At 39.6% G+C, this 27,626-nt stretch overlaps 1 protein-coding gene across 6 annotated transcripts in view; it reads right to left on the bottom strand.

Annotated features, from left to right (window-relative positions):
* Positions 1-27,626, bottom strand: part of FAM110B (family with sequence similarity 110 member B) — a 227,659-nt gene that overhangs the window by 7,386 nt on the left and 192,647 nt on the right. For 2 of the 6 annotated variants that reach the window (XR_013277663.1, XR_013277662.1), the window contains one exon: positions 12,924-13,011. The exons of the other annotated variants lie outside the window; for them this stretch is intronic. The gene's annotated coding sequence lies outside the window, so the exon portion shown is untranslated. Of the gene's footprint in view, positions 1-12,923; positions 13,012-27,626 lie in introns of those variants that run through there. 6 annotated transcript variants of the gene reach the window in all.

Here is a 27,626-nt window from a genome sequence, read left to right as displayed (position 1 = left end):
TAGGAGTACAAAAACCCAACATTCTTTTTAGTTCATTGGGGACACAGGATTAGTTGATGATGGGGACATCCATAAGCAAACGTAGGCGGCTGGCCATACATGGTTGTAACATACATGGTTCGAATCTCGGCCGGTTCAGTAGGAAGACTATTGCCGATTTCTCTGTCAATCATTCAATTTTAAACTTGTCAGACCAGAACACATTTTTCAATGTGACCTCAGAATCTTCAAGGTTCGTTTAAGGTCCTCAGATGAAACTACAACTGAATTATTTGGCCTCAACACCAAACAATAGGTCTAGCGGAAATCTAACACAGCTCACAATCCAAATAACACCATACCTACAGTAAAGCCTGGAGGTGGTAATATCCTGTTATGAAGGTGTTTCTCTGCAGCAGGGACTGGAGCACTTGCCACTTTAAACAAGCTGCTAGCAGGCTTCACCAGTTTTTAAAGCTTGTTGAAAGCCTGCTGAAGCCTGCTAAAAGCTTGGGTAAAATGGCAATTAACACTCCCGTTAGGAGCTGAATGGTACTTTAATCCTTTCACGACTAAGCCTATTTCTGACATTTGTTGCTTTCAAGTTAAAAATCCATATTTTTTGCAAGAAAATTACTTAGAACCCCCAATCATTATATAATTTATTAGAAGAGAATCTAGAGAATAAAATGGCGATCGTTGCAATATTTTATGTCACTCTGTATTTTCACAGTGGTCTTTCAAATGCATTTTTTAGGAAATAAAGACACTTTCATGAATAAAAAAAAGAAAAAAAAAAAAAAAAAAAAAGTTAAGTTATCCCAATTTTTTGTATAATGTGAAAGATGATGTTACGCCAGGTAAACAGATACCAAACATGTCATGCTTTGAAATTGCGCACACTCATGGAATGGCGACAAACTACGGTACCTAAAAATCTCCAAGCACTTTAAAAAAAAAAAAATAATGGTTAGCAGGTTAGCGTTAGAGGTGTTCTAGTTCTAGAATTATTGCTCTCCCTCAGTCGATTGCGGTGATACCTCACATGTGTGATTTGAACACCCTTTACATATGCGGGCGCGACTTACATGTGCATTTTCTTTTATGCATGAGCTCAGGAGGACGGGGACGCTTTAAACATTTTTTTTCTTATTTATTAAAAAATTTTTACATTGTTACTTTAAAAAAAAAAAATGGGATCACTTTTATTGCTGTCACAAGGAATGTAAACATCCCTTGTGACAGTAATAGGTGGTGACAGGTACTCTTTATGGAGGGATCGGGGGTATAAAAGACCCCAAATCCCTCCTATGCACAAGCTTCTGGCGTGGTCATCTCAGTCTCTTGACCTCAATATCATTGAGCCACTCTGGGGAGATCTCAAAATGTGCAGTACCTGCAACACAGCCTGTAAAAGAATTTACAGGAACTGGAGACTTTTTGCGAAGAGCAACAGGCAGCTTTATCATCTGAGAAGATAAAGAGCCTCATCCACAAATGCCACAAAAGACTTCAAGCTGTCATTGATGTTAAAGGGGGCAATACACTGTATTAAGAACTAGGGTATGTAAACTTATCATTCATATTCGCTGAAAAATGGCCAAGAATGTATAACTTCAGGGTATATAATCTTATGAGCACAAATTTTATTATATATATATATATATATATATATATATATATATATATATATATATATATATATATATATATATATATATATATATATATATATATATATATATATATATATATATATATATTTTTTTTTTTAACCAGTATAAAACTGCCCTCCAAAAATACAATTCCTGCCTCCTGGCTGCCAAGTAGACCTATTTTATCTCTCTCATTAACACCTTATCATCCCATCCCCATCAGCTCTTCTTTACCTTCAACTCTTTACTTCATCCTCCACTGCCTTCACCCCCACCAACTCACTGCGCAAAAGATCGGCAATCACTTCACAATTGGATCATGCTCTGCTGTTTTTTTTTGGAAGACAAAAAAAAAACAGCAGAGCATGATCCAATTGTGAAGTGATTGCCGATCTTTTGCGCAGTGAGTTGGTGGGGGTGAAGGCAGTGGAGGATGAAGTAAAGAGTTGAAGGTAAAGAAGAGCTGATGGGGATGGGATGATAAGGTGTTAATGAGAGAGATAAAATAGGTCTACTTGGCAGCCAGTAATTGTATTTTTGGAGGGCAGTTTTATACTGGTTAAAATATATATATATATATATATGTACATATACACATTTTTTTTTTTTGTGGTTGAACTGGATGGACTTGTGTCTTTTTTCAACCTAACTATGCAACGATGTAACTTCAAACATAAGATTGATACAATTTGCGAGGAGCGCTCTACTGTTCAGATACCCTCCAGGCTTTACACTTCATGCCCACAGGTACAATCATTATTTCAATTTTTCAACCCCACTACTATAAACAAGGTTGCTAAACTACTTGCTAACTCTAAACCACATCTTCAATTTCTCCCTCTCTTCTGGGGTTCTTCCCCAAATCTCTAAAACATGCACTTGTCAGCCCCATATTTAAAAAGCCCTCACTGGACTCATCCAATCTTAAAAACCTACGCCCCATCTCCTTGATCCCCTTTTTATCCAAACTCCTTGAACGTCTGATCTACAACTGACTGAGTGACCACCCTGCTGATAATAGCCTTCTTGATCCCCTTCAGTCTGGATTTCGTCCTCAACACTCCACAGACACTGCTCTCCTAAAACAATCTACTAACGGGCAAAACGAATGGACACTATTCTGTACTCGTACTCCTGGACCTCCTCTTCTGCCTTTGATACTGTTGACCCCATCCTCCTCAAAAAACTCCACACCTTTGGTCTCTGTGACTGTACTCTTTACTGGTTCTCTTCCTACTTATCCAACTGCACCTTTAGCGCTACTTACAATTATATTTCCTCCTCTCCTCTTCCTTTCTCTGTTGGGGTCCCCCAAGGTTCTGTTCTTGGACCTCGCCTATTTTCAATCTACACCTCCTCCCTGGGTCAGCTCTATGCTGACGACATCCAAATCTATTTCTCTACTCCTCAGCTCACTCATTCAATCTCCTCACGTATCACTAAGTTACTACCAGATATATCAGTCTGGATGTCACACCACTTCCTCAAACTTAGTCTATCCAAAACCAAACATAATTTTTCCTCCCCCACATGCTTCTTCCTCTGATTTCTGCCAAAATCAATGGCACAACTATAAGCTCATCCCTGCATGCCAAGTTCCTAGGTGAAGTCATGGACTCTGAACTCTCCTTTAAGCCTTACATCCAATCAGTGTCCAAATCTTGCCGCCTGAACTTCTTAAAAGTTCGCCCCTTTCTAACCAACCAATGACACAAAGCTCTTAATTCACTAGCTGGTCATCTCTCACCTCGACTACTGCAGCTCCTTCCTCATTGGCTTACCTCTACATAGTTTACCCCCCCCCCCCTTCAATCCATCCTGAATGCTGCCGACAGACTCATCCACCTTACCAACTGCTCTGTCTACTACTCACTCCTCTGTCAATCCCTGTGCTGGCTTCTGCTCACCCAAATAATCAAATTCAAAATACTAACGATTACTTACAAAGCCATCCACAACTCTGCACCCAGCTACATCACTGACCTAATCCCAAAATAGCAGCCTAATTGTTCTCTTCGGTCTTCAAGACCTCCTGCTCTCTAGCTCCCTCATCACTTCCTCCCATGCTCGCTTCCAGGACTTTTCCAGAGCCTCTCCAATCCTAAGGGACTCCTTAGCCAAATCTATCCAATTATATCCTACTCTATTAGCTTTTAGATCCCTGAAAACCCTCTTCAGAGAAGCCTATCCTACCCACACCTAACAAATATTTTAATTCTCTCCATCTGATCACCCCCCGCAGATATTACCTTTTGTTCCACTTGAACCTCCCTTCTAGATTGTAAGATCTAATGAGCAGGGCCCTCTGATCCCTCCTGTACTGAATTGCATTTTAACTGCACTGTCTGCCCCCATGTTGTAAAGCGCTGCACAAACTGTTGATGCTATATAAATTCTGTATAATAATATATAATTTTTTTTTCCCTTTGATGCAGTCACATGTTTGCGGTTTTGTAAATTTTCAACATACAATCGAATGGATTCATTTTTTGCATGTGGTAGAATAATGAAATCTTTTACAACCATTAAAAGATAGCAAATGATAGGATCAGAATGATGGGGTGAGAAAGATCTCTAACTGTCCTTGAAATCGAAGGCCCATCTTGTTCTTGATTCCAGACTTGGGTTATGCATGACAATGACATACAGACAGTGAAGGGACCATTCACTCTGTAACATGTCCAATTGCTAATCTGTTGAGGACATTTTCTATGCTTTATTGTATCATTTTGCTTTTGGAAAGTTGACAAACTGTTTTCTGCCAAAAACAAATACTAAATATTTTTTTTTTCGAAATACAATCTATAATTAGTCAAATGAATTAGTCAAATGAATCCAATGAATCCTTCTTGTCTACACAATACTGCAAGTATACCAATTATACTAAAATTACCAAATGTTATTTAAAGTCCACAACTGGGGGGGTGGGTTGCATCTTTGCAATTGGGCAAGTGTAGTTCTAAGTGAACAAATATTACCCCCTTACAGAATGATTCTATGCAGTTAGGTACTTGAATTACCAGCTATTTTTCCTGTGTTTATAAGGTGGCAACATTACTTTTTATAGAGTACTTAAAACTGTTGATATAAGTCTCTGCTTTCAAAAGGCATTTACAATCTAAAGGCCATACCAAAATCATACACAGACCAAGACCAATTCTGAGAAGATGCCAACCAGAATTTGGATTGTGGGAGAAACCCCAAACTTCTTGCTGGTTATAGCTATGAATTTTATATCTTATTGTCAACGTATGTCAATATCAGGGGGTAGTAATGTGGAGGAATTACAGGTAGTCAGTGTTTAGCACATTCTATTGTGGAAAGTTGTCCCCTCCAAGGCTGCGTTTACATGGGCATAATTGCACCTGTGTGAGGGCCTTGTTTGCCCACATGGGATGTGCAAGTGTTCTGTGCATTCACAGGCAGGCAGTCCCATTCTTGTTAATTGGGACAGAGCAGCTGCAGAAAATGCTCCCAAGTTTACATCTGTGTGAGTCCACAAACTAACATTGTATGCATTTGGGGACTCGCATCGACACGCATGTCAAATTCGGAGCAACAGCCGATGTGACTGCCTGCATTTGAATGCAGGGAACACCTATGCATCCTGTATGGGCAAAACATGGCCCTCACATGGATGTACGTTTAAGAGAGAAGTTTGGGTTTTTGTTTTTTAGAAAACATACTTGCATAGGTGGATGCAGAATTGGTTGCATCTGTACCCCGCTGGCTCTAAGACTGATCGATCCAACACCACTAATTGCTCAGTTCTCAGTGCTCCATAAGCTGTCAATCACCGCTGTCTGGACTGCTTTGCCCCCTCGTACTTACCGGAGTGCTGGACTGTGGAGGGGGCAGGAGAGGTAGGCTCAGGCTCTCAGCAGATTGCCAGTACAGGCTCCTGGGTGGATCCAAACCATGTTTTGCGATCTTTCCCCAGCCTGGACCAGCTCTGTGATGTCAGACGACAGCATGGGAGTGCAGAACAAACTGCACTCCTGTGATCCACAGGAGAAGTACAGCCAAATGAGCTTTGGCTGTACTTTTCCTATAAGTACGCCTGTGTAAATGAATGAAAAATAAACACACACCAGAAAGAACATGGAAACGTAAGAATACAAATGGCCATCCAACAAATAGGGAACAGAGAGATCGATAGTCCGAGGCTGGGGTAAAGATTGGGATATAATACTGGTTTCCCAAACTCTTCTGGGGGAATCTAGGATGGAAAAGGACCTGGGGGTACTAGTAGATTATGGACTCAGCAATGGTATGCGCTGCCAAGCAAACAGAATATTGGCATGCATTAAAAAGGGAATCAACTCCAGAGATAAAACTATATTACTATTAATTACTAAAGTATGCTGTCCAGTTCTGGGCATCAGTCCTTAGGAAGGATGTACCGGAAACGGAGCGAGTACACAGAAAGGGGGAAAAAGCAAATAAAGGGTCTGGAGGATATTAGTTATGAGGAAAGGTTGCAAGCACTGAACTCATTCTCTTTGGAGAAGAGATGCTTGAGAGGGGATATGATTTTATGTACAAATACCGTACCGGTGACCCCACAATTAGGGATAAAACTTTTTGCGGAAGGGAGTTTAACAAGACACGTGGACACTCATTAAAATGAAAAGAAAAGAGGTTTAACCTTAAACTACGTAGAGGGTTCTTTACTGTAAGAGGAGCAAGGATGTGGAATTCCACAGCAGGGAGCATCGATAGTTTAAAAAACTATTAGATAAGCACATGAACGATCACAACATACAGTGATATACAATGTAATGCCGACATATAATCACACACATAGGTTGGACTTGATGGACTTGTGTCTTTTTTCAACCTCACCTACTATGTATTGTCAAATCGTCCTTCGCCATAGAAAAAAATCATCAATTAGAACAAAAATAACTTTAAAGTATACTGACTTATTACACAACCTAACAATATTGCAAAGTTGCAAAACTCAAGTAATTATTACTGTTCTGGCAGAATATAGTTGCCTGGGGAGAAGAACTTCTGAGTCATAGTATTGAGAACGAAAAGCTTGGTCTGTTTTCCTCTGAAAATTCTGTATAGTACTTTTAGAATGTGAAACACTGCATCGGCTTACAGTATATGGTTCTTAGAAATTCAAGTGTACATTAAACAAAAGCTTAATACTAAAAATAGTATTACCAAAAGAAAAAAAACTGAAGAAAGCAAAGGGGCTTTGACAACACACCGCTATTGATGTTCATTGCTCAAGGGCTTTCAGTGGCATTTCAAGGCTCACCAGCATCTGAAATTCAAACTAATTTTACAGCACGGAAGACCTTTAATGTTGAATAAGATATGAGATACCTAAACAATCAAAAGTGTGCTGGTCCCAGTTTTCTTCGACAGCTACTCATTTGGAGGGGGCCACAAGGGGTTGAAGCAGACAGAAAGAGTTTCCAAATATATTTATAAGAGCAGAACTCACAGGAAAACAGCTTTACGTATGACTGCACCTTCGCTAAAATGCATTCATCTTTGCTGCCTGTCATATAACAAAAAACAATAATGGGTTACCAATGACCAAGGAACTTACTCAGGGCCAGGAGGCTGTAGGCAATACTACTGGAAACAGGTCTTCTCTCCAGTAAAGGACACACATCATTTACTATTTTGTTGTCCATTTAGGCGGTTTAGATCATTAAAAAGTATACATTTTAATAAAAGTGCAATTATGCCAAAATGTCTGGTCTTAAAGTGGTTGTATACTCAATTTTTTAAGTTTTACCTACAGGAAAGCCTATAATAAGGCTTACCTGTAGGTAAAAAAATCTCCTAAACCTGTACGTTTAAGGAGATATTCCCCTCGGTATGTGCCGCTGACTGCAGCGGCGCATGCACACAAGGGGATTCTCGGCCTGAAAATCCGGCAGTGGCTGACCGGCCGGAATGAAGCGGGAGTGACGACATCGCGGCTCCGACCACTCACAGCGCCGGAGCCGCGATACCCGGAAGAAACGCCGAGGGAGCTGACATGGATCAGGCCAGATGACGGGGCCTCGTTCTAAGGTAAGTATTTCATAATGAGCTAGTATGCGGTGCATACTAGCTCATTATGCCTTTTGCTTTGCAGGTGTTAAAAAAATATGCGGGTTTACTACCGCTTTAATAGTGTGAATATCTATCTATCTATCCATCTATCCATCCATCCATCCATCCATCCATCCACACACATACACACACATACACACACATACACACACATACACACACATACACACACATACATATACACACACATATACACACACACATACACCTCTCTCTCTCTATATATATCCATCCATATATCTATACACACACATACATATACACACACACAAACATTTTTTTTATTTTTCCTGCTATCCAAGGCCCCTTTAGAAAAATGTTTTATTCTTCTGCTGACATCCGTTTTACTGGACAGGAATTTGGGGACAATTTAGGGAAAATCTGCAATAGGGACACGGACAGAACAGGGGTTTTAGCCTTCCTCTATTCTACAAAAAAAGATATGTTTCTGATGGTGTGGCTGCTGGAGAATCCCCTTCACGGTTCACCCTTTACGGAATCCCCATGCGGCACCCCGGATAGCTGTTAAAACCCTGCATGGGTTCTAATCCACCCCACTCTGTCTAAAACCAAGAAAAATAAATTCAGGTTTCAGAGCACAATATAATAACATTGAACCGTTTTGTTTCCATATTCATTTTAAATTCTAGTCTCATTTGACTCCACTCAAGTCAGCAGATAATGTAGCCGGTGTTCTGCCTAATAGTGTCCGCCTATCAAATGCTGTCCGCTCCGTACTGCGCATGCGCAGTACGGAGCAGACGAAGCTTCGGAAAAACTCCGAAGCTGAACAGCGCCTGCGCCGTGAGTGGAGGAGGTAGCCCCACTATCCAAGCGGACATAGGGTTAAGAATTTTAGAGGGCCCCTCGCGGGCGAGCTTCGCTCGCCACGCTTCGGGCTCGGCCTCGCTCCGCTCGGCTCTTTTTTATTCTAACTCTATGTCCACTTGGATAGTGGGGATAGAACTTGGACTCACGGCGCAGGCGCCGTTCATCCTCGGCAATTTTCGGAATCTGTGTTCCTGTGTACTGCGCATGCGCGGTACGCAGGGGACACCATCTGATGGAGGACACTATTTTACAAGACACCGGCCTTTTTCATACATTTTAACAGAATAGAAGATATAGTACCTGTGAGTTGCCTTTTCAAGCTCTAAAGCTTAACTCCAGGCAGAAATAAAAGACATCCAATAATGCAGCACTGTATTCAATAATACATCACTTTCTTTTTAAATGAAAGTAGTGCAAGTACCTAAACATGACTTATCTTGTAGTCCCTGTACAGCAGAGCTCAGGTTGGGAGAGAGATGCAACACAAACGGCACGTCAACTGTGCTACACTGCTCTTGCACTAAGTAGGGACATGCTGATGGGAAGTGAGAGCAGAGTGTTGAGAGTAATAAGCTAATCAATGTTCTGTTTTGTCTTTCATGTCCAGTCACAGGCTGAAGGAGGGCAAGACCTTTAACCCTTTGCTACCAGGCCCATACGCATTGGAATCACACTCCAAAGGCTACTGAGAGGCGTCTAGTGATTTGATGCCACCTCACCACCTGTTTTAACCCTATTTTTGCAGACAAATGTGCTGCAGCCATGTGCATTGCACACAGTTGTGGTACCTTTGTGGTGTTTCCTCAGACTTGAATGTTTAGCGCTTGGATGGCGGCATCACTACAAGTTGGGTCAACTGTGCCGTGGGCATGAAGCATCGTGGCCGCATCATTTAAACACCCCCCCTCCACTGACTATTGCAGCTTATGGAGGGTGGTTGGTGGGCAGCAGAAACACAGCTCAATCACACATTTTTGCTACCCCCCCAACTGCAAGTGTAAACAAGGCCTAAGGCTTCATTCACCCAGGTCATTCTACAGTGAGGACATGTTTAGCTGCACAGGTGTTTTGTGCATCCCCATGCAGGTTGTCCCATTGATGTCAATTGGGACACAGCAGCTGTACGGGAATGCACAGGTGTTTAATGCATTCCTGTGCAGGCAGTTCCATCCATATCAATTGGGATGCAGCGACTGCAAGGACACAGCAACGGTTTCCAACTTGATATCCATGTAGGTGCATGTCCCTAAACTCCCACCGTCTACGTTTGTGGCCATGAACCTACACCCGCACAGATGTCAGATCTGTCCATGCAGTCGTTTTCCAACTGACATGAATAGGACTGCCTGCACAAAACACCCATGCATCCATATGCAGGTAAAAATGGCCCTCCATGGGCATACACTTTAGTATACCCCATGTGAACAAGGCCTTAGTAGGCATTTAGCAAGAGTCTTGTAAGTTATGCTGTGTTTGTGTGTGCAAATAGGGATTTTATTGTTTTTTTTTGTGAAACTAGCGATTTGGTAAACATTTGCGCAAATATTGCATGGCCTTAAAAATCAGTAGCACCTTTTTATTTCAGTAATCATGTGCTTTCAGAAAATGGGGGGTCTTTTTAAAAACTCTGAAAGCTGTAAGGGAAAAATAAAAACCTCAAGATTTTGAGTAATTTGGTTATAGAATTTTTTTTTTTTGCATACGTTAGATTTTCCCCATTTTGCAAAAAGGAGCATTTTAAAATTTACAAACATTTGTTATTTATGAACTTAATACAGGTTAAGCTTTTAGATTTAGTAGGAATTTTACCAGGGTACTGTAAAGATGCTCATGTTACATATACAATCAGATTTTTTTAAAACCTTATCCTTGAAATATAAAGTTTCAATACCATAAAGCAGTTCAAAAGGTTTTACCATGAGTGCCCTACCAACCAAAAGATGTTTCTTGGCGAGTTCTTTAAATGTTAGTCATTGTTCTTCTGTCTTATTTGTACTCTGGGGAAAGATTTAATCCCACAGAGTGTGACTGAATTGTCAGTGTGAACAAGCGCCCCTTACCAGCTTCCACCATGCAGAAGAACATGCATATAACTATGAGGCACAGCAGGAGAGCGAAAGGTCAGCTTAGTGGAGCAGAAGATATTAACTAGTCAAGCCTGAAGGCTAGTAATAGAAAAATAACTAAAATAGTCTTCAAAACCTGTAGACATTAGAAGCATCATTAACATGCAGGGGGTGATTAAGACATTTGTCTTTGGAGAGTCAGTTATAGAAGCTCCATTTGGATGCAATAACATACCCGCAAAGTTTATGGTCTCTTTCACAGATTAGCTATATAGTTATGTCGCAATATGGTGTGTGTCAAGGTTGTAATTTGCATGGATAAATGGCAACATGTTGATCATTTGCATTTTCTCCCACTACAAGGTAAATACATCGTAACCAAACCTAAAATGCACCATGGTTCATCACAGAATCAATATTCTACAGATCTGCACGCTTTTGTATAAAACTTAGCCAGGTGATTTGTACACCCTGTATTAAAAAAATAAAAATAAAAATAGTAATTCCACTACAGAGTTAAAAATAAGGGGTGGGGAGGTTGGCTATATGCAACGTTCCCTGGATCTCATCAGGAGGATAGTAATATCACCTTTGTCTGTACAGAATCTGGGTGTAAAATTAAGTATTTTTCAAACTTTTCTCCATAGGGTTTTTGTTCTTACATACAGCTTTGGCGATGATATGTGGGGAGACAGCAGCGTTGAGCAGTTTTTCGAGTAAACGGTCAAGTGCAAGATTTGCTTTAATCACTTCCTGACCGGCTCACGCCAATATACGTCGACAAAGAAGCATGGGTGTGCAAAACAAAGTAGTCATATGTCGCTGCGTCACCCGCGGCTAGTGGGAGCGTGCCCCGCGGACTCTATGTCTGCCGGTGGCCCACGATCATGGCACGGACAGGCAGAACGGGGAAAAGCCTAGCAACATGACAGAGATCTAATGCTCCCAGTGATCTGGAGCAGTGATCTCTGTCATGGTCCCAAAATACTGTCATAAGTGTCCGATCTGTTCGCCGCAATGTCGCAGTCACGATAAAAATCGCAGATTGCTGTCATTACTAATAAAAAAAATATATATATATTAATAAAAATGGCATTCATCTATCCCCTATTTTGTAGACGTGATAACTTTTGGGCAAACCAATATACGCTTATTCTGGGGGTTTTTTTTTATCAAAAATATGTAGAATACATATCGGCCTAAACTGTGGAACAAAAATTTGTTTTTTTTAAATATATTTTTTGGGGATATTTATTATAGCAAAATTAAAAAAAAATTGCCTTTTTTTTTTAAATTGTCGCTCTGTTTATAACGCAAAAAATAAAAAAACAGAGGTGATCAAGTACCACCAAAAGAAAGCACTATTTGTGTGAAAAAAAAAAAAAAAGGACGTCAATTTTGTTTGGGTACAACGTCGCACGACCACGCAATTGTCAGTTAAAGAGACACAGTGCCGTATCGCAAAAAACGGTTTGGTCAGGAAGGGGGTAAATCCTTCTAGGGCTGAATTGGTTAAGGTAGAAGGTGATTAATGCAGTGTCAGGACAAATATGTGGCTCCCCGTGACACAAAATATACTGCAATCATGCACTTGCACATAGAAATGTTCTTACATTTAAAAGAGGAAGTTGAGAAATAAAAAAATAAAAATAAAAAAAAGAACAACTAAATAATAGATCAAAAAGAATTCCCATTGTAAACCAAACGTGGTTCTTGTAGCTTTGTGTCTGCCTGAACCAGAAGTCTTGCCTTGTGGGTCACTTCCAAACAGCCAGCATAAGCCGCATCTTAAAACTAGAGGCAGCTCTGCAATGTCTCTTTAGGATCTTAACACAAAATAACGTGTAATAATCCAATATTTAATACCTTCTGCCAAGTATCTTCCTGCGTTCGCTGACATATGGTGCCTTTTGCTCGCTGTGCTAAAAATATGTTACAAAATGAAAGCTGGGTTCTGTTACAAATGTGTTCCATTTAGTCATAATAACCCGTACGAACTGTAAAGGAACAGCTAGGAAGACAAGCAGCACAGTTTGGAAAGTCGAGATATTTAAGATTTTCATTTAGAGTGCAAAAGTTATCTAAATATTTTAAATAAATTAATTATCCTTATGCTTCCACATACAAATACTCATGTGCAACATTTTTCTAATCTGCATCTGTTCACGGTTTCGTAGGATAATGCGCCGGGAGCTCCTGCAGTTGGAAAATGCTGAGAGAGTATTCTTATACAAGTACTAAATATATAGCATTGCAGTGCTTAGCGATTTACATTGGTTACTGCCTAATTGAAGCATTCAATCTTATAGCCCAGAAGCTAACTAAAGTGGGGTACACACTAAGAAATGGGCGAACGATCAGCTGGTTTCCCCTCGATGTTTCACAGCAAGTCGGAACTGAGGATATAAATAATGTACAAAAATGTTTTTCTTTTTATTTGTTGTTTCTGATCATACGCAGTCTTTCGTAAACTCGTACTAAAACTATATACATTAAACGAAAAGTGTTCATTCTGTTCACTTATGCCACATACACACGATCGGAATTTTGGTTGGAAAAAGCTCTGATGGTTTTCCTGACGGAATTTCGCTCAAGCTGTCTTGCATACACACGTCAAGAATGCAGAGACGTACAACATGTATGACAGGACTAGAAAAAGGGAGTTCAATACCCAGTAGCTTTGATCTCGTAGTTGAATCTGAGCATGCGTGCGCGTCGGAATTGCATACACAAGATTGGAATTTCCAAAAGTTTTTCTGTCGGAAAAATTGAGAACATGCTCTCAAATTTTTGCTGGCGGGAATTCGGCCAGCTAAATTCCGACGGAGCATACACATTGTCGCATTTTACGATGAAAAGCTCTCATTAGTCTTTTGCTGGCCAAAATTCCAATCGTGTGTACGCGGCAATACAAGAAAAAATTTTGGAGTTTGTTTCTTCGGAAATTTTCGTTTGCAAAGTCGGAATCGAATGTAGAGTACACACTATACAATGATTGAACGATCATTTCTCTCAGGATTTTTCTTCAGATTTTCTCATAGTGTGTACAGGGCTTTACTAACCAGAAGCTAACTAATACATCAGGATTTTTTTTTGAATTGTGGTAGAAACAGAGAACAAACTACACAAAGATGTCACCCCTGCTGGCAATAAAACCCAGGACCCTAGCACTGTACAGCAGCACACACAACCAATAAAGCTAGCCATACACAATTCCATCTTCTCTACTTCAGCCCGTAGGTAGAACGAGAGAGAATCCATTGATTGCCATACGCTGGCTAAATAGCATAGATTGAGGAATCTCAGCTGCCAGCTATTGTAATCATGGTACCCGTGGTGGCCCGATAATGGAACTGCTGAACAGTGGTTGCATCTGATGAGATTCAGTCAACGTTCAGTCAATAGCCTTCCACCTGGCTCAGTCAATTTTTTAAGTGACTCTTCTCAAAGCCAACTCAAAGTGGTTCTTGCGGGGCCACCCACAGCTTTAATTTCAGCGATTCAACAGGATGGCCGAAATTTGGGTAGTCCAACCTAAAAGTAAAAAGACACACTATAAGAAAATAAATATTTTGTTCGAGGCATGGTTGAGTTCCATAAAGTGTGTACACTACTTTCGACGTCCGATTCAGACTTTGCAAACAAACAATTTTGAAGGGACGCAATCCAAACATTTTCTTGTTTTGTGAACAGTACTAACAATTTTAGTTTAATGTGTACTGTTTTCGTACAAGCAAAATCAGATACGAAAAACTGCTCATGATCAGAAACAATAAATAAAAAGCCTTTGCCATACGAGAACTTTCGTACAATAGTTCCATCCTCGGTTTCAACTTGACTTTTTCTGCTGTTTGCCAGCAGGGTACAAGGGAATCTTTGGTGCACCTTATGTAAGAATTCACTTTCGTTCCAACAAATGAATACTTAATTCAGAATAAATGTCATAACCTGCTCTAACTTCACTTTATACTGTAAACAAAATTACCATCAGACAATGATCTGGAAGGAAAATTACTGTTCGAATGAATCAGTATACAAAACTTGAAAAGAGATTGTGTATGCAGGGAGGACACAGAGCACTCTTCAGAATAGGTCTCCGAGGTTAAATTAGTATCCTACAGTATCCTAGTACAGGATACTAGTATCCTAGTATCCCCTTGTCCTACACCTCCTCCACAAAAAAGGGAAGCAATGCTTAGGAAGCAGTCCAGTTGTCAAGAATACATTAAAGTAGTCAGGGTCAAAACTCCTTTTTCCTTACTTCTCCTGTGGGTCACAGGAGTGCAGAACTGTGTACACTTCTGTGACGCAGATTCAGCCGACAGCAGACTGTCATCGTTCCGTAAAGAGCGATTTTTGATTTCTCTTAGAGGTGGTGGGTGACAGATGCAGCATCGGACCAATGCAGCATCCACCTATGCTAGTATGATTATTTTGAAATCCCACACGTCTTTTACTTTCAATGATTTTTACAGAAAATTTTCACATTGCACATTAGTCATTTCGACAACCAGAGCCCCGGTGCCAGCTTTCACAAACGGCAAAAAACAAAACAAAATTCTTCAAATTGCAAAGCCATATAAAGGAAGACTATGTATTCTCAGACTGTATACCTCCAAAATAAGATTGGGGAAAAGAACCATATAGAATGTCGAAAACTCTGAAGGTTTTTCCGACGGAATTCTGACGGAATTCCGCTGAAAGCTGTCTTGCGTACACACGATCACACCAAATTCCGACCATCGGGACTAGAAAAAGGAAGTTCAATACACAGTTCCGTCTTGTATTTGCTTCAGAGCATGCGTCGTTTTTGGTATGTCGGAACATACAGCATACACACGAGCGGTTTTCCCGATAGGAATTTGTTCTGTTGGAAAAATATAGAACATGTTGTCTTTCTAGGTCCGTCAGAATTTTCGACATAAAAAGTCAGAATGGGCATAGACACAGTCGGAAGAGACTATGAAAAGCTGCTGTCTGACTTTGTTGGAAATTCCAACCGTGTGTACGGGGCATTAGTAGTGTCCTTGTCCACACTAGTAATTTGTCCATTGAGCTTAATCCAGGATACCTTTCTTCTGTATAATGACATACACACAAAGGTCTTCTTCCATGAGTGGGCTATAGTAAATTTTGCTGCTAACAACTTAAAAAAAAAAAAAAAAAAAAAAAAAAAAAGAGTCATTGTTTACATTGAGGTAGGTGTTCAACAGGTTCATTTAATAGAGCTATGCAATGTTGTTGGGGGTCCAGAATCCCTGAATTTTTTTTTTATCAGAGCAAAAACTTTGTACCAGTAACCCCCTCAACCTTGGGCATTCCCACCATATATGATACATGGTGCCAAGTGAATTACATTTTCAAAAGCATAAGGGTGAGGAAGATGGATATAGCCTCGACAAACGGAGGGGAACCATATACCATCTAGTCAGAACCTTGACATCGGCCTCTACCAGAGAAACATTCAGTATGCTTTTTATAAGCTAAGTTAAGAGAGGAGTGTTATTGTTTCACTTGCCTTTCAGAGGCAAGATCCAAATCCCACGCTCACATGTAAAGGAATCTGTTTGGAGAGTCCAGCAGCATCCCGTCGCACTTCTCTTTTAAAAGGTAAAATCTGATTTGTGCCTTTACTTTGCACACTATTGGTGCTCCTTGCATTTGCCTATAAAACAATACAGGTTGCAAGTGATCTGCACCAAAGATCGAAAGCAAGAAGGGAACAACCATGCATACTAAATATAGGATGTATCAAGACTAGAGGCTAGAGATTTGGAATACTACTACTACCTAATCTCTCTGTATGATGCAGGCTTTGCCAAAGGGATCCACCAATTATGACAATTTTTACAGAATTATATGCACTTCGTCTATTACGCAAGTCTTTACAATATGCCTCTTACGGGTATAAATAAATTATTTAAACCAGCAGCAGTTCTATTCAAAGTATATACTTATATAACATCCCTTGAACAAACTGATCAACTCACCCACCGCATTATGTTGTGGGCCTTCTGCTGCCATCAGCCTTGCCAAGATGAAAAGCGGATCTAAACACAGCAGTGAAAGACAAGCCAGACTGCTCCAGAAACAACTTGGCTATTCCAGCTCCTTATGTAGATCACACATCACCAAATTAAAGTACTATTAAATCCTAAAGTAAAGAGCACATTTATAATATAAAAAAATTATATATATATATATATATATATATATATATATATATATTTTTTTTTTTTTATATACACACACACACACACACACACACACCCATACTGCAGGATAATCAGCACGTTTATCTGATTCCCCCCTCCGGTGCCACTATTGGAATCTTTTGGGAGGGGGCATGGAGAGGGTACCTGTTTTTAACAAGTACCCTGTCCCCACTTTCATCGGACCTCACCAAGGTACATCAGAAGTTTGGCCCCCTCCTCCTTTCCTCTGCTGCTGAGCCAGTAAGAGCCCGACAGACTATGGAAACATCGGCTGGGGTGCTGATGTCACTGTATTACAGGACAAGTAAGTGTCCTAATATTAATATGTGTAGCTGCTGACTTCATTTTTGGAGAACTCCACTTTAATTATGCTACCAAAATTAGTGTGTGCTGTAAATAGTCTACAGCATTGCTCCTGTTTCTTCTTGCTGGAGGCTGCCCAAAACCCCTGAGGAGCAGTAAATCTTTAGCCTGTCAGCAGATCGGCCTCTAGTGGCTCTGATTTTCATTCAATGCCAAAAAAGAGAGAAACTGGGCATGTGCACAGAGGGGGGCGAGACAGTGTATTACTGAATTTTAAACAGTATAGGCACTTATTTTCAATTTTTTACATAGCTATACTTGCAAAAGGGGCCAGCCTGAAGTGATCTAGCAGGACTTAAATTTCTGACTAAAGTTCCACTTTAAGAAGTTCCCTGACCTCATCGGCCCAGGCGTTTTTAATGAATACAGTGTTTCACACACAGCAAATTTTGTAGCGCAAGGGTCATATCACACGTGAAAATTCTGTTGCTGGTGACAACTTGACAGTATCACCAAACAGGGCTCAGAAATACCGATTTCAAAGCTGTCTTTCCATCGCTTGCTAAGCATAGCATTGATGCCTTGCTGATGAAGGAATTTTTTTGGTGTTTGAGTCAGCCAGGTAGTGGCTCCTTGCCCATCGAGCCAGCAGGGAACAGGTGAGTATGTCTCTCTGCCTTTTCTAGTGATCCTGTTGCTGGTGAGTGGTAACTGACCATAACTGTAACATGGCCCTGAGGTCCAATATACAATGGAGTTAAAGTACTGTATAACTAAAGGCAAATCTCTTTTTTTAGTTTTGTATAGTGGAGAGGGATTAGAACATCTGTCAGGCTTTTATTATTTCCTGTGCCTCTTCTCAGGTGATTCACCCTATCTGTCCTGTTTACCATTATCATCAAAAGTGAAAGTAAAAGAAAATTTGGGGAATATTCCATTAAGGACGTTGGATATGGTGACCCTGGTGATACACAGGGGTGCCCTCCCTTTGAAGGGATTTCCAATTACTTCCCGTTTGGCTATGGGACAGGAAGTGAAGGGAAATCTCCCCAATGGGACACAGATGGCAAAAAAGTTTCTACTTTAAAATAGTATGCTTGAATACATCTTCCTGGGGGTTGAAAACACATTGCATAGATTCCTATTGCCTTTTAAATTATGCCTAAATACTAAGGCCCCTTTCACACAGGCTGGATCTGGTTTTGTTCAGCATATGATCTGTCCTCTGATCCCCTGCTTAGCAGAGCAGAGCGGAGCTGCCAGATAACAGGTCTGTGTCCACTCTGCTTATGCAGATTGGACACGGACAAAACCCGCTCTGCTCTATGGGCAGCTGAATGTAAACAATCTGAGCCAGCCAGACGGAGGGGAACAAATCCTCCTTCCTTCTGTTTTTGTTGGATCAGATTGGAGGTAGCCAGGTGTAAACAGGCACACATCCGTTAACATCCACTTGCCCATAGAGGAGAATGGAGGGTCTTGAAAAAAGGACAGGTGGACCCGATCGGACAGCCATGCGAATGAGGTGAGGCCTTATTAGATCACAAAGCAGGGACCTCAAATTACACACTGAGGAGAGCTATGAGAGCTGACTGGAGGGAAGGGACACACTAAAGTTGCACGATTAATCGCTTAAAAAAAAAAAAATAAAAAAAAAAAAAAATCGCAATCTCGATTCTCGACTCAACCCACCTCATGATCCTAACCTTGCATTTCCACAATTCTATGTAACAAGTGCAGAGCAATTTGCTCAGAGCTGTCAAAAAAAAAAAAGCTGGCAAAGTTTATCACAACATTGTTTCTCTTCATCTCTCAGCGCAAGTATCATTTGGTTCTTTAGATCAAAAGAATGAACTTTGGTTGATCTGTATACCACGGTCACGTGATAAACTGCAGGGTGTCTTGCTGAATGCTGAGTGTTCAGGTAGGAGGAGATTTCCACCACAACCTGAGTCCTCCTGCTGTTATGGGGGGCGGATCATCCATCAATCAAGATGTGACATTCCACCCACTGTGTTCTTTAGTTATTGGGCATTGAGGGGGAGGGAGGGACCGAGCTGTCATTTAGGATCTGAATATACACCCACATGTGTGATGTCAATACCATGTGACCATGTGTTTTTTTTTTTTTATCTTGGCGCATTCTATGTATTTGGGGCTCTTTGTCTGAACGGACACAGGGAGCAGGAGGCGCCCGAGAAGAGAAGGATCGGGTTGCTGTGTGCAAATCCACTTCAACAAAGAAAGCTAGTATAACATGTTTATTATTATTTATTTTTTAGGGGAAAAAAAAAAAAGAGACTTTACAATCATTTTAAAGATCACTTGTTGCTTACAAGTTAAAAATCTATTTTTGTTTGCTAGAAAATTACTTGGAACCCTAGAACACACACATAATAAATATATATAAAAAAAATATATACAATATAATATTATATATATATATATATATATATACACACACACACACAATATTATATTATATTATATTATATTATATTATATTATATTATATATATATATTATATTATATTATATTATATATATATATATATATATATATATATATATATATATATATATATATATATATATATATATATATATATATATATATATATATATATATATAAAAAGAATAATATTATATATATATAATTTTTTTCTAATGATTGCAATTAACATTTTAGCCAGAATCCTGCAGAGGACAAGCCCCTCTCCACACACAAACAATGCAGCGCTGAGGATATCAATCATAGGCATTTGGGGTGTCTTTAACATGGACACCTGCTGCAGAAAGCAATTGCAGTGCGCTTTAAACACAGTGTGGGAAACTCATAAAACGGGAGTTTCCTGCAATGCGTTCTACTGTGAACCTAGCCACAGTACTTTGGATCATTTGCACTTTATTCATATTTCATGTCAGAGGTTTACAACCACTTTTATGTTTCTACTAGATTTTATCGATTAGGTTTAACTCCATTGTAAAAAACATCAAATTGTTCATAAAACATCTAAAGAACCACATTTATTATACTGTGGATAAAAAGTTTGTGTATCCAGGGGTTTGGTCAAGGTGATGACCTCTTAGCCACGTACAAAGGCATCTCGCTTTCCCATCTTGGAAAGGTTGCAGGGGCAGGGACTATTGCCTGGGGCAGGGGAAATGGTATTTGCACCACCTTACAACAATCCCAGGTCAATGGGATTTACAGAGGAGCTTTGCATCCTGCTCCTACATGCAAGTAGCCCAGCCACAGATTATAAAGGTTAGTTATTTCAAATATGCACAACAAAATACATGAATACACTTTGCTCAACTAAAACATATACTTTTAATTGTTTAAAGGTTAGTTTGGTTATTTCACAGCCAAACCCTTCATGGGGTGGAACAAAATGACAGTTTAAAGCCATCTTGACTTTAGTCTCTAGATTGTTAAATATGTGCCATTATAACCTCCATAGCTCTGAAATGTAGAGGATTTGTCTAGATACAGAATCAAAGAATACTCTTCAGAATTATTTAAATAAACTCCGGCCAAACTTTTATTGTCTATCTTTCTGATCTGTTTGGTTTCAAGAAGGGTTAATGAAGGTGTGGTAGCAGCTAACATACTGAATTTCATTTTTAGCAGATATTCCAAACTATGCAATTTGGTGGATAAAGACCTAGTCATTTCACATAGTACTCTCTTTCAAAGAATCATATATGCCTACATACATTTATTTTTCTGTACCGTAGGAAGCTTGGGCGTTCGCACTGCAAATAACTCAAGTTTAAACCACATCACACATAATGATTCCTACAAGCTCTGAGTCATCTGCAGTTAGTTGAAAGTTATTCACAACTGCACATAACTAAAGAATAGCATCTTTTTCCAGGTAATATACACTAGATTACCAAAAGTATTGGTACATGCACATGAACTTTAATGGCATCTCAGACTTAGTCCATAGGGTTCAATATTGAGTTGGCCCACCCTTAGCAGCTATGACAGGTTCAACTCTTCTGGGAAGGCTGTCCACAAGGAAAGGCATTAATGTGGATGAGAAGGCCTGACTCGCAGTGTCCGCTCTAATTCATCCCATAGGTGTTCTATCGGGTTGAAGCCAAGTTCCTCCACCCCATGTCTTTATGGACTTTGCTTTGTGCACTAGTCCAAATCATTTGGTGGGGGGGGGGATATTTTTCAGGGGTTGGGCTTTGCCCCTTAGTTCCAGTGGAGGGAACTCAAAGCATCAGCATACCTAGACATTGTGGACAATTTCATGGTCCGAACTTTGTAGGAACAGTTTAGGGCCCCTTCCTGTTCCAACATGACTGGGTACCACTGAACAAAGAAGGGTCCATAAAGACACAGATGGGCGAGTTTGGGGTGGAGAAACTTGACTGGTCTGCACAGTCCTGACCTCAACCCTGTCGGCACAAACGTGCTTCTGGAAGAATGGTCAAACACGCCCAAACCTTGTGGACAGTCATTATCCCCTAGTTGTTTAGATCAAAGATACAACTATGTTGGTGTCCCTTGTCAATTTTACACTGTATTTTTTTAAATGTAAAATGTTTTTATTGTGCATTAAAAAAGAAAACCAATAAAAAGACACGCTATATGCCAATAGAACTGAACCAAAAAGTGCATTATATGCACCCAAAAATATAGAAAATATACCAAATCAAACCATTATTCAACCAAAAGAAATGTCAAAGCAATAACTCCAAGGCCAATAAATAAATAACACGTTATCTAGTCCGATTCCGCAACATGTCTGGTTGACAAATGGCCGAAACTAAACAAAAATCATGAAATGAAAAGCGCGAATCAACACTCAAACTTCTATTAACATGAAATTAGCAGAAGCCCAAAGGGTGGCACTAAAGAGCTGAAAAACAACGTAGTACGTCACTACGTTTGTATTTGTTGGCCCGACAATTCCTTGCAATTCTATGGAAGACAAGTTTGGGCCAACGCCCTTTGGACAAAAGTCCACAGTTCTGTTGGCCAACAATCCGATTGTGCGTACGAGGCTTTAGCCTGGGATGCCAATAAAGTTCATGTGTGTGTAAAGGCAGGCGCCCCAATACTTTTGGTAATTTAGCGCATCTGAAGTAGGTTAGACACATAGAGGGAAATCTTAAATGGACAGGTAAAAAAAAAAAAAAAAGTTAAAAATCGTCAATTGTCCCCATCGGAAGAAAAATAAATGCGTAGCCAAACCGTGTGAGAACTTGTAGACAACTGCCTGAAGCACAAAAAATCATTGTCAACATGGAATGATCAAATCAGAATATTACATGCATTCCTGCTGCAATGTAGAAATCTAATAATTAGCATTTTTAAACCACTAAACAAAGCAATAAAACTTCCACCTTTCCCCTCTTTGCCTTCTCTGTTCTTCTAATTGCAGCTATTACTTGCTCGGGAGTCACAAAGTTGAATATTATTATAGTGCCAATCAACCATTTAGCCAGAGAAACATTTCATGGCAATTATTTATATGCTGGAAGCAAAGTTTAAAGAGCATAGAACGTTCCCTAATCAATGTAAGTAGGTACCCGTATTATTACACAGGGACAGCTTTCACAATGTGCTCTGTAAGCCATCATATGCCCAGCCGCACTGCTGTGGGCTGAATACAAGCAGAAGAGTAATACATTGAAGGACTTGATAGTGTGTGGTTACTCTCTCTGTATCAGTAACCCATAGGGTACACCTCCTTCGACATTCACTCACTATGACTAAAGACACAACTGAGCAATTCCTGCAATGTGTAGGATGTGCTGGAACACAAAGCAAGCTCACCCACTCCACAGTCTTACTATGATGATACACAACTGTGGGTAGCAAGATAAGCATTTGGTCATTCTATTATGCTAAATGAGCTCTGTGCCCTATACACACACACACACTATATTATATATATATATATAATAATTTGCCAAATGTGATAAAATAACAGGGTGACGACAATAAAAAAAATGGTACAGCTAGACACTAAACTACTTTATGAGAGGAATAAGCTAAAGGCCAATCACTAAATGATCTTTCATATACAATCGGGGAGATTTACTAAAACTAAAAACTGGAGAGTGCAAAAATCTGGTGCAGCTTCTAACTTGAGCTTGACAAAGAGAATCATGGCCGCAGACTGGTTTTTATGCACAGATGCCCCGGATTTTGCATTCTCAAGTTTTAGTAAATCAACCTCTAATGCGTCAAAAAATATTTTTAGGGCACTTTCACACTGGTGGCTGGAGGGTGAAAAAATAAGGCACCAGGAGGCAGCAGTAGTGCCTTCTGAATGCTTGCCAGCTGCCATGGATCACCATGGTGGTAAGCATTACGGTCTGTCTTTTAAAGAGCCCTTAAGGTACTTGGAGGCAATGTTATCAGTCCCTAAGTGCAACAAAAAAAGTAGCTGTAAAGATTGTGCTCAAAACTTATAAAATCCTAAAACCAGTGTTAATTTTGTCAACTAAAACGACTAAAACGTTTTAGTTGACTAAATGAATATTATTTTAGTCGACTAAAATACGACAAACTAAAATGCCATTTTAGTCAAAATACCAAGACTAAAACTAAAGTGAGATTTGACTTCAAAATTAACACTCGTCTGTAGTGCGTGTTCATACCTCAATGCCATAATAAATAACATATTCGATTTTTCACTCCAGCAGGATATAATGAGTTTGGAAATTATAGAGAAATGTTAACTAATGCATTCAAATTTAATTACACCTATTCGATTTTAGATAAGTAAAATGAGTTTTAGTCGACTAAAATGTACTGGAGATTTTAGTCAACCAGATACGACAAACAATCGCAGAAGACTAAAATGGGACTAAAACTAAAATGCCATTTTAGTCCTAAGACTAAAACTAAATCGAAATTTGCTGCCAAAATGAACACTGCCTAAAACATCTATTTTTCATCTGTAAAGAATTTGATCAAATTTGTATATTGTACTTTAATGCAACTGGCCACAATGAGAAAATAGATTTTTTAAGTTTATTTTAAACAGGAAATAAAAAAAATATTGGAAGACTGCTACTAAATGAAAGCTTAACCTTTTTTTTTCCCCCCTTTTTGTTTTAAATGGTCCTGAAATTCTACAATGATTGACTATAATATATTGCTATTGTATGATTGTATCTTGCCTTAATTTTTTATTTATTATTTAGATGGGTTTGAAATCGGATTTTAAGTTAAAAACGTCCCTTTAAATTAGTATACAATTAGAAAAACCAGCATCAAATATACTATGTGATATATGATAATGAAAAACCCATTTAAACTTTTTAAATCTAATTTTATAATCTGTGTAATACCATAAATACATAGAGAATGTTTCACCAGTTTCATTCTTTCCTTTACTGTGCTTACAAGGAGTGTCTTTAAGACAGTGTGTTTAATATATGATGGCAGGTTTCCCATGCTGTGTTATTTTTGCAGTGCTGACATACTTTCCATAGCATTTATGATCTATGGGATCAATGATGGTAGAACTACTAAAGAAATAATTCTTAAATTCTCACAGTAGAAAAAAAAAACATTGTAATTTTACATAAACACCTTAAACACAAACATGCCGATAAATATATATTTTTTATTAAAGTCTAAAATGCTTTAAGACAATAGACTGAAAAACGATGTACCTGGAAAATCATGTGACCCTGCACTAAAAGGTAGTAGTTAGCAAAGCATGCTCCCTTCCTCCATGTGACAGCTTGCAGGCCTGGATGATCTGATATGCCAATCTACACTTCTGCAAAGGAAGACATGGACTGAGCAATCTGCTACCGCTCCCTACAACTCCATAAAGATTGCTTGCCAAAAATCAGGTGGACTTTAGAAATAGAACCTGTTTTAAATTTTCCCGCCGGAAAGAGAAATCCATTTGTGTGTATGCTAGTCCGATGGACAAAAAAACGACGCTAGGGCAGCTATTGGCTACTGGCTATGAACTTCCTTATTCTAGTTCGGTTGTAGGTCATTACGTTCGAATCCGTCGGACTTCGGTGAGATTGTGTGTGTTCAAGTCCGTTCATTCAGAAAGTCCTCCTGAACTCCGCCGAAAGTCCGTCGGGAAGATTGTCGGACCTAGTCCGTAGAAAGGCCAGTCGTGTGTACACGGCATTAGAGTTACCAAAACCATACAAACCTAAAAAAATTAATTTGTATTCAATCAGGCAGGCCCTTGCACTTCATAATTGAAGTTAAATTTAAAGGAAATTGAATAAGACAATCATAATGTATGGCCAGCCCAACTTTCTCAGTCATTGTCAAAATTCTTACTTTAACCACTTACAGACCGGACCATTTTGCTGGTCAAAGACCAGACCACTTTTTGCGATTCGGCACTGCGTCGCTTTAACTGACAATTGCGCGGTCGTGCGATGTGGCTCCCAAACAAAATTGACGTCCTTTTTTACCCACAAATAGAGCTTTCTTTTGGTGGTATTTGATCACCCCTGCGGTTTTTATTTTTTGCGCTATAAACACAAATAGAGCGACAATTTTGGAAAAAAAAACACATTTTTTACTTTTTGTTATAATAAATATCCCCCAAAAATATATAAAAAAACATTTTTTCCCTCAGTTTAGGCCGATACGTATTCTTCTACATATTTTTGGTAAAAAAAAAAAATCAAAAAAAAAAATCGCAATAAGCGATTGATTGGTTTGCACAAAAGTTATAGCGTTTACAAAATAGGGATAGTTTTATAGCATTTTTATTAATAATTTTTTATTATTTATTTTTTTACTAGTAATGGCGGTGATCAGCGATTTTTATTGTGACTGCGACATTGTTGGGGACCCATCGGACATTTTTGGGAACATTGTCATTTATACAGTAATCACTGCTATATAAATGCAGTGATTCCTGTGTAAATGACACTGGCAGTGAAGGGGTTAACCAGTGGGTGGCAGTGTAGGGGTTAAGTGTTCCTAGGGGTGTGTTACTAACCGTGGGGGGGGTTGGGCTTTCATTTAGTGAACACTGATCTCTGCTCCAATCACATGGAGCAGAGATCAGCGTCACTAGTTGCGCTCATTTTCGCGGGTCCCGCGACTGGACTCACGGGGGTCCCGACCAGCGCGGGAGCGCGCCGCCGCTGGCGTGCTCCCGATGGCAGGGCGGCATTAAAGATTGGACGTACCTGTATGCCAATATGCCTGCCCGTGCCATTCTGTCAACGTACATCGGCGCGCGCTGGTCGGGAACCGGTTAAGATAACATGGACATTTTTATTGCTTTTTTATTATCCCTTTTTGCAGCACCGCGCCGCAGGAAATTTATTCTGCCCTTCTTCAGAAGATGCCATATTGGAATTAATATCCCTGGAGACCAGGTCACCATTTGTGTGGAATTCCAACACAGGTCCACAGTTTTAGAGGAGGGGATCTATGCTGTAGATAGTTTGCCAGTGGAATGCCTGCCTATGACACCCAGACATCAGGAAGTTATTGTTTTTGGCATTTCACAGATACCAAGAATGGAGTACAAGTAGAGCACATGCGTGAAAACTTGGGATTGACACACCATATGACCATGAACTTGGTTTGGGTGGGGAGCGTACTTACGTTCCCAGAAATCAGCTTTAAAGTTCAAAGTGATAGAAAACAGAGGTAAGCTGAAAGATAAAATTGAAAAAGGAAAACAACGACAGAGAGAGCGAGAGAGAAGAAAAAAAAAAAAAGAGTGGAGACCTTTAATGCTCCACAATATAAACATAAATATGCACTACACACGTCTCCATGATGTCAGTGAGGCATTTTATATGGTTTTGAATAAATTGTGAAAATAATGGACATATTCTCTTATTCAGATTGATGAATGTAGTTGGAAAGTTTTTCACTGTTGAATTCTCTATCTGGGTCTCTTGAGAACAGACTCCACTATTGTACATAGTCACCATGTGATTACGAATTATTATGGATTCATGGTTCCTGAAAATGTTAACTCAGATCCAAATAGACTGACAAATAGAGACAGGGCATTCCAACTGTACTACAATGAAAAGTGTTATAATCTCTGTCGGTCTAAACTATATACAGAGTGGCATTTTCCTTGCCCTGTGGGACATGCCAGACAACAAGGGTACTCAGAACATGCAGATTCAGCTGTACAAAGAAAAGTTACTTTTGTTAAAGAGTATATGTAGGAAAATATTTTGTTGCATGTCAATCTGCAGCAAGTTATGATTTCCAACTCCCCACCTACATTTGACTTGTTTTTCCTATTATGCCGCGTACACACGATCGGAATTCTCGTCGGAAAAAGCTCTGATGGTTTTCCCGACGGAATTCGGCTCAAGCCGTCTTGCCTACACACGGTCACGTCAAATTACGATAATTTATAACGCGGTGACGTACAACACGTACGACGTGACTAGAAAAAGGAAGTTCAATAGCCAGTAGCTTCTGTCTTGTAGTTGAATCTGAGCATGCGTGATTTTTGGCATGTGGGAACTGCATACACACGATCGGAAT

The sequence above is a fragment of the Lithobates pipiens genome, unplaced genomic scaffold (genome assembly GCF_037356315.1).
Source record: "Lithobates pipiens isolate NorthernLeopardFrog02 unplaced genomic scaffold, aLitPip1_a1.2 Scaffold_19, whole genome shotgun sequence".
NCBI lineage: Eukaryota > Metazoa > Chordata > Amphibia > Anura > Ranidae > Lithobates > Lithobates pipiens.
The sequence above is the reverse complement of the archived record's forward strand: the minus strand, read 5'-3'. Positions and strand labels throughout refer to the sequence as shown.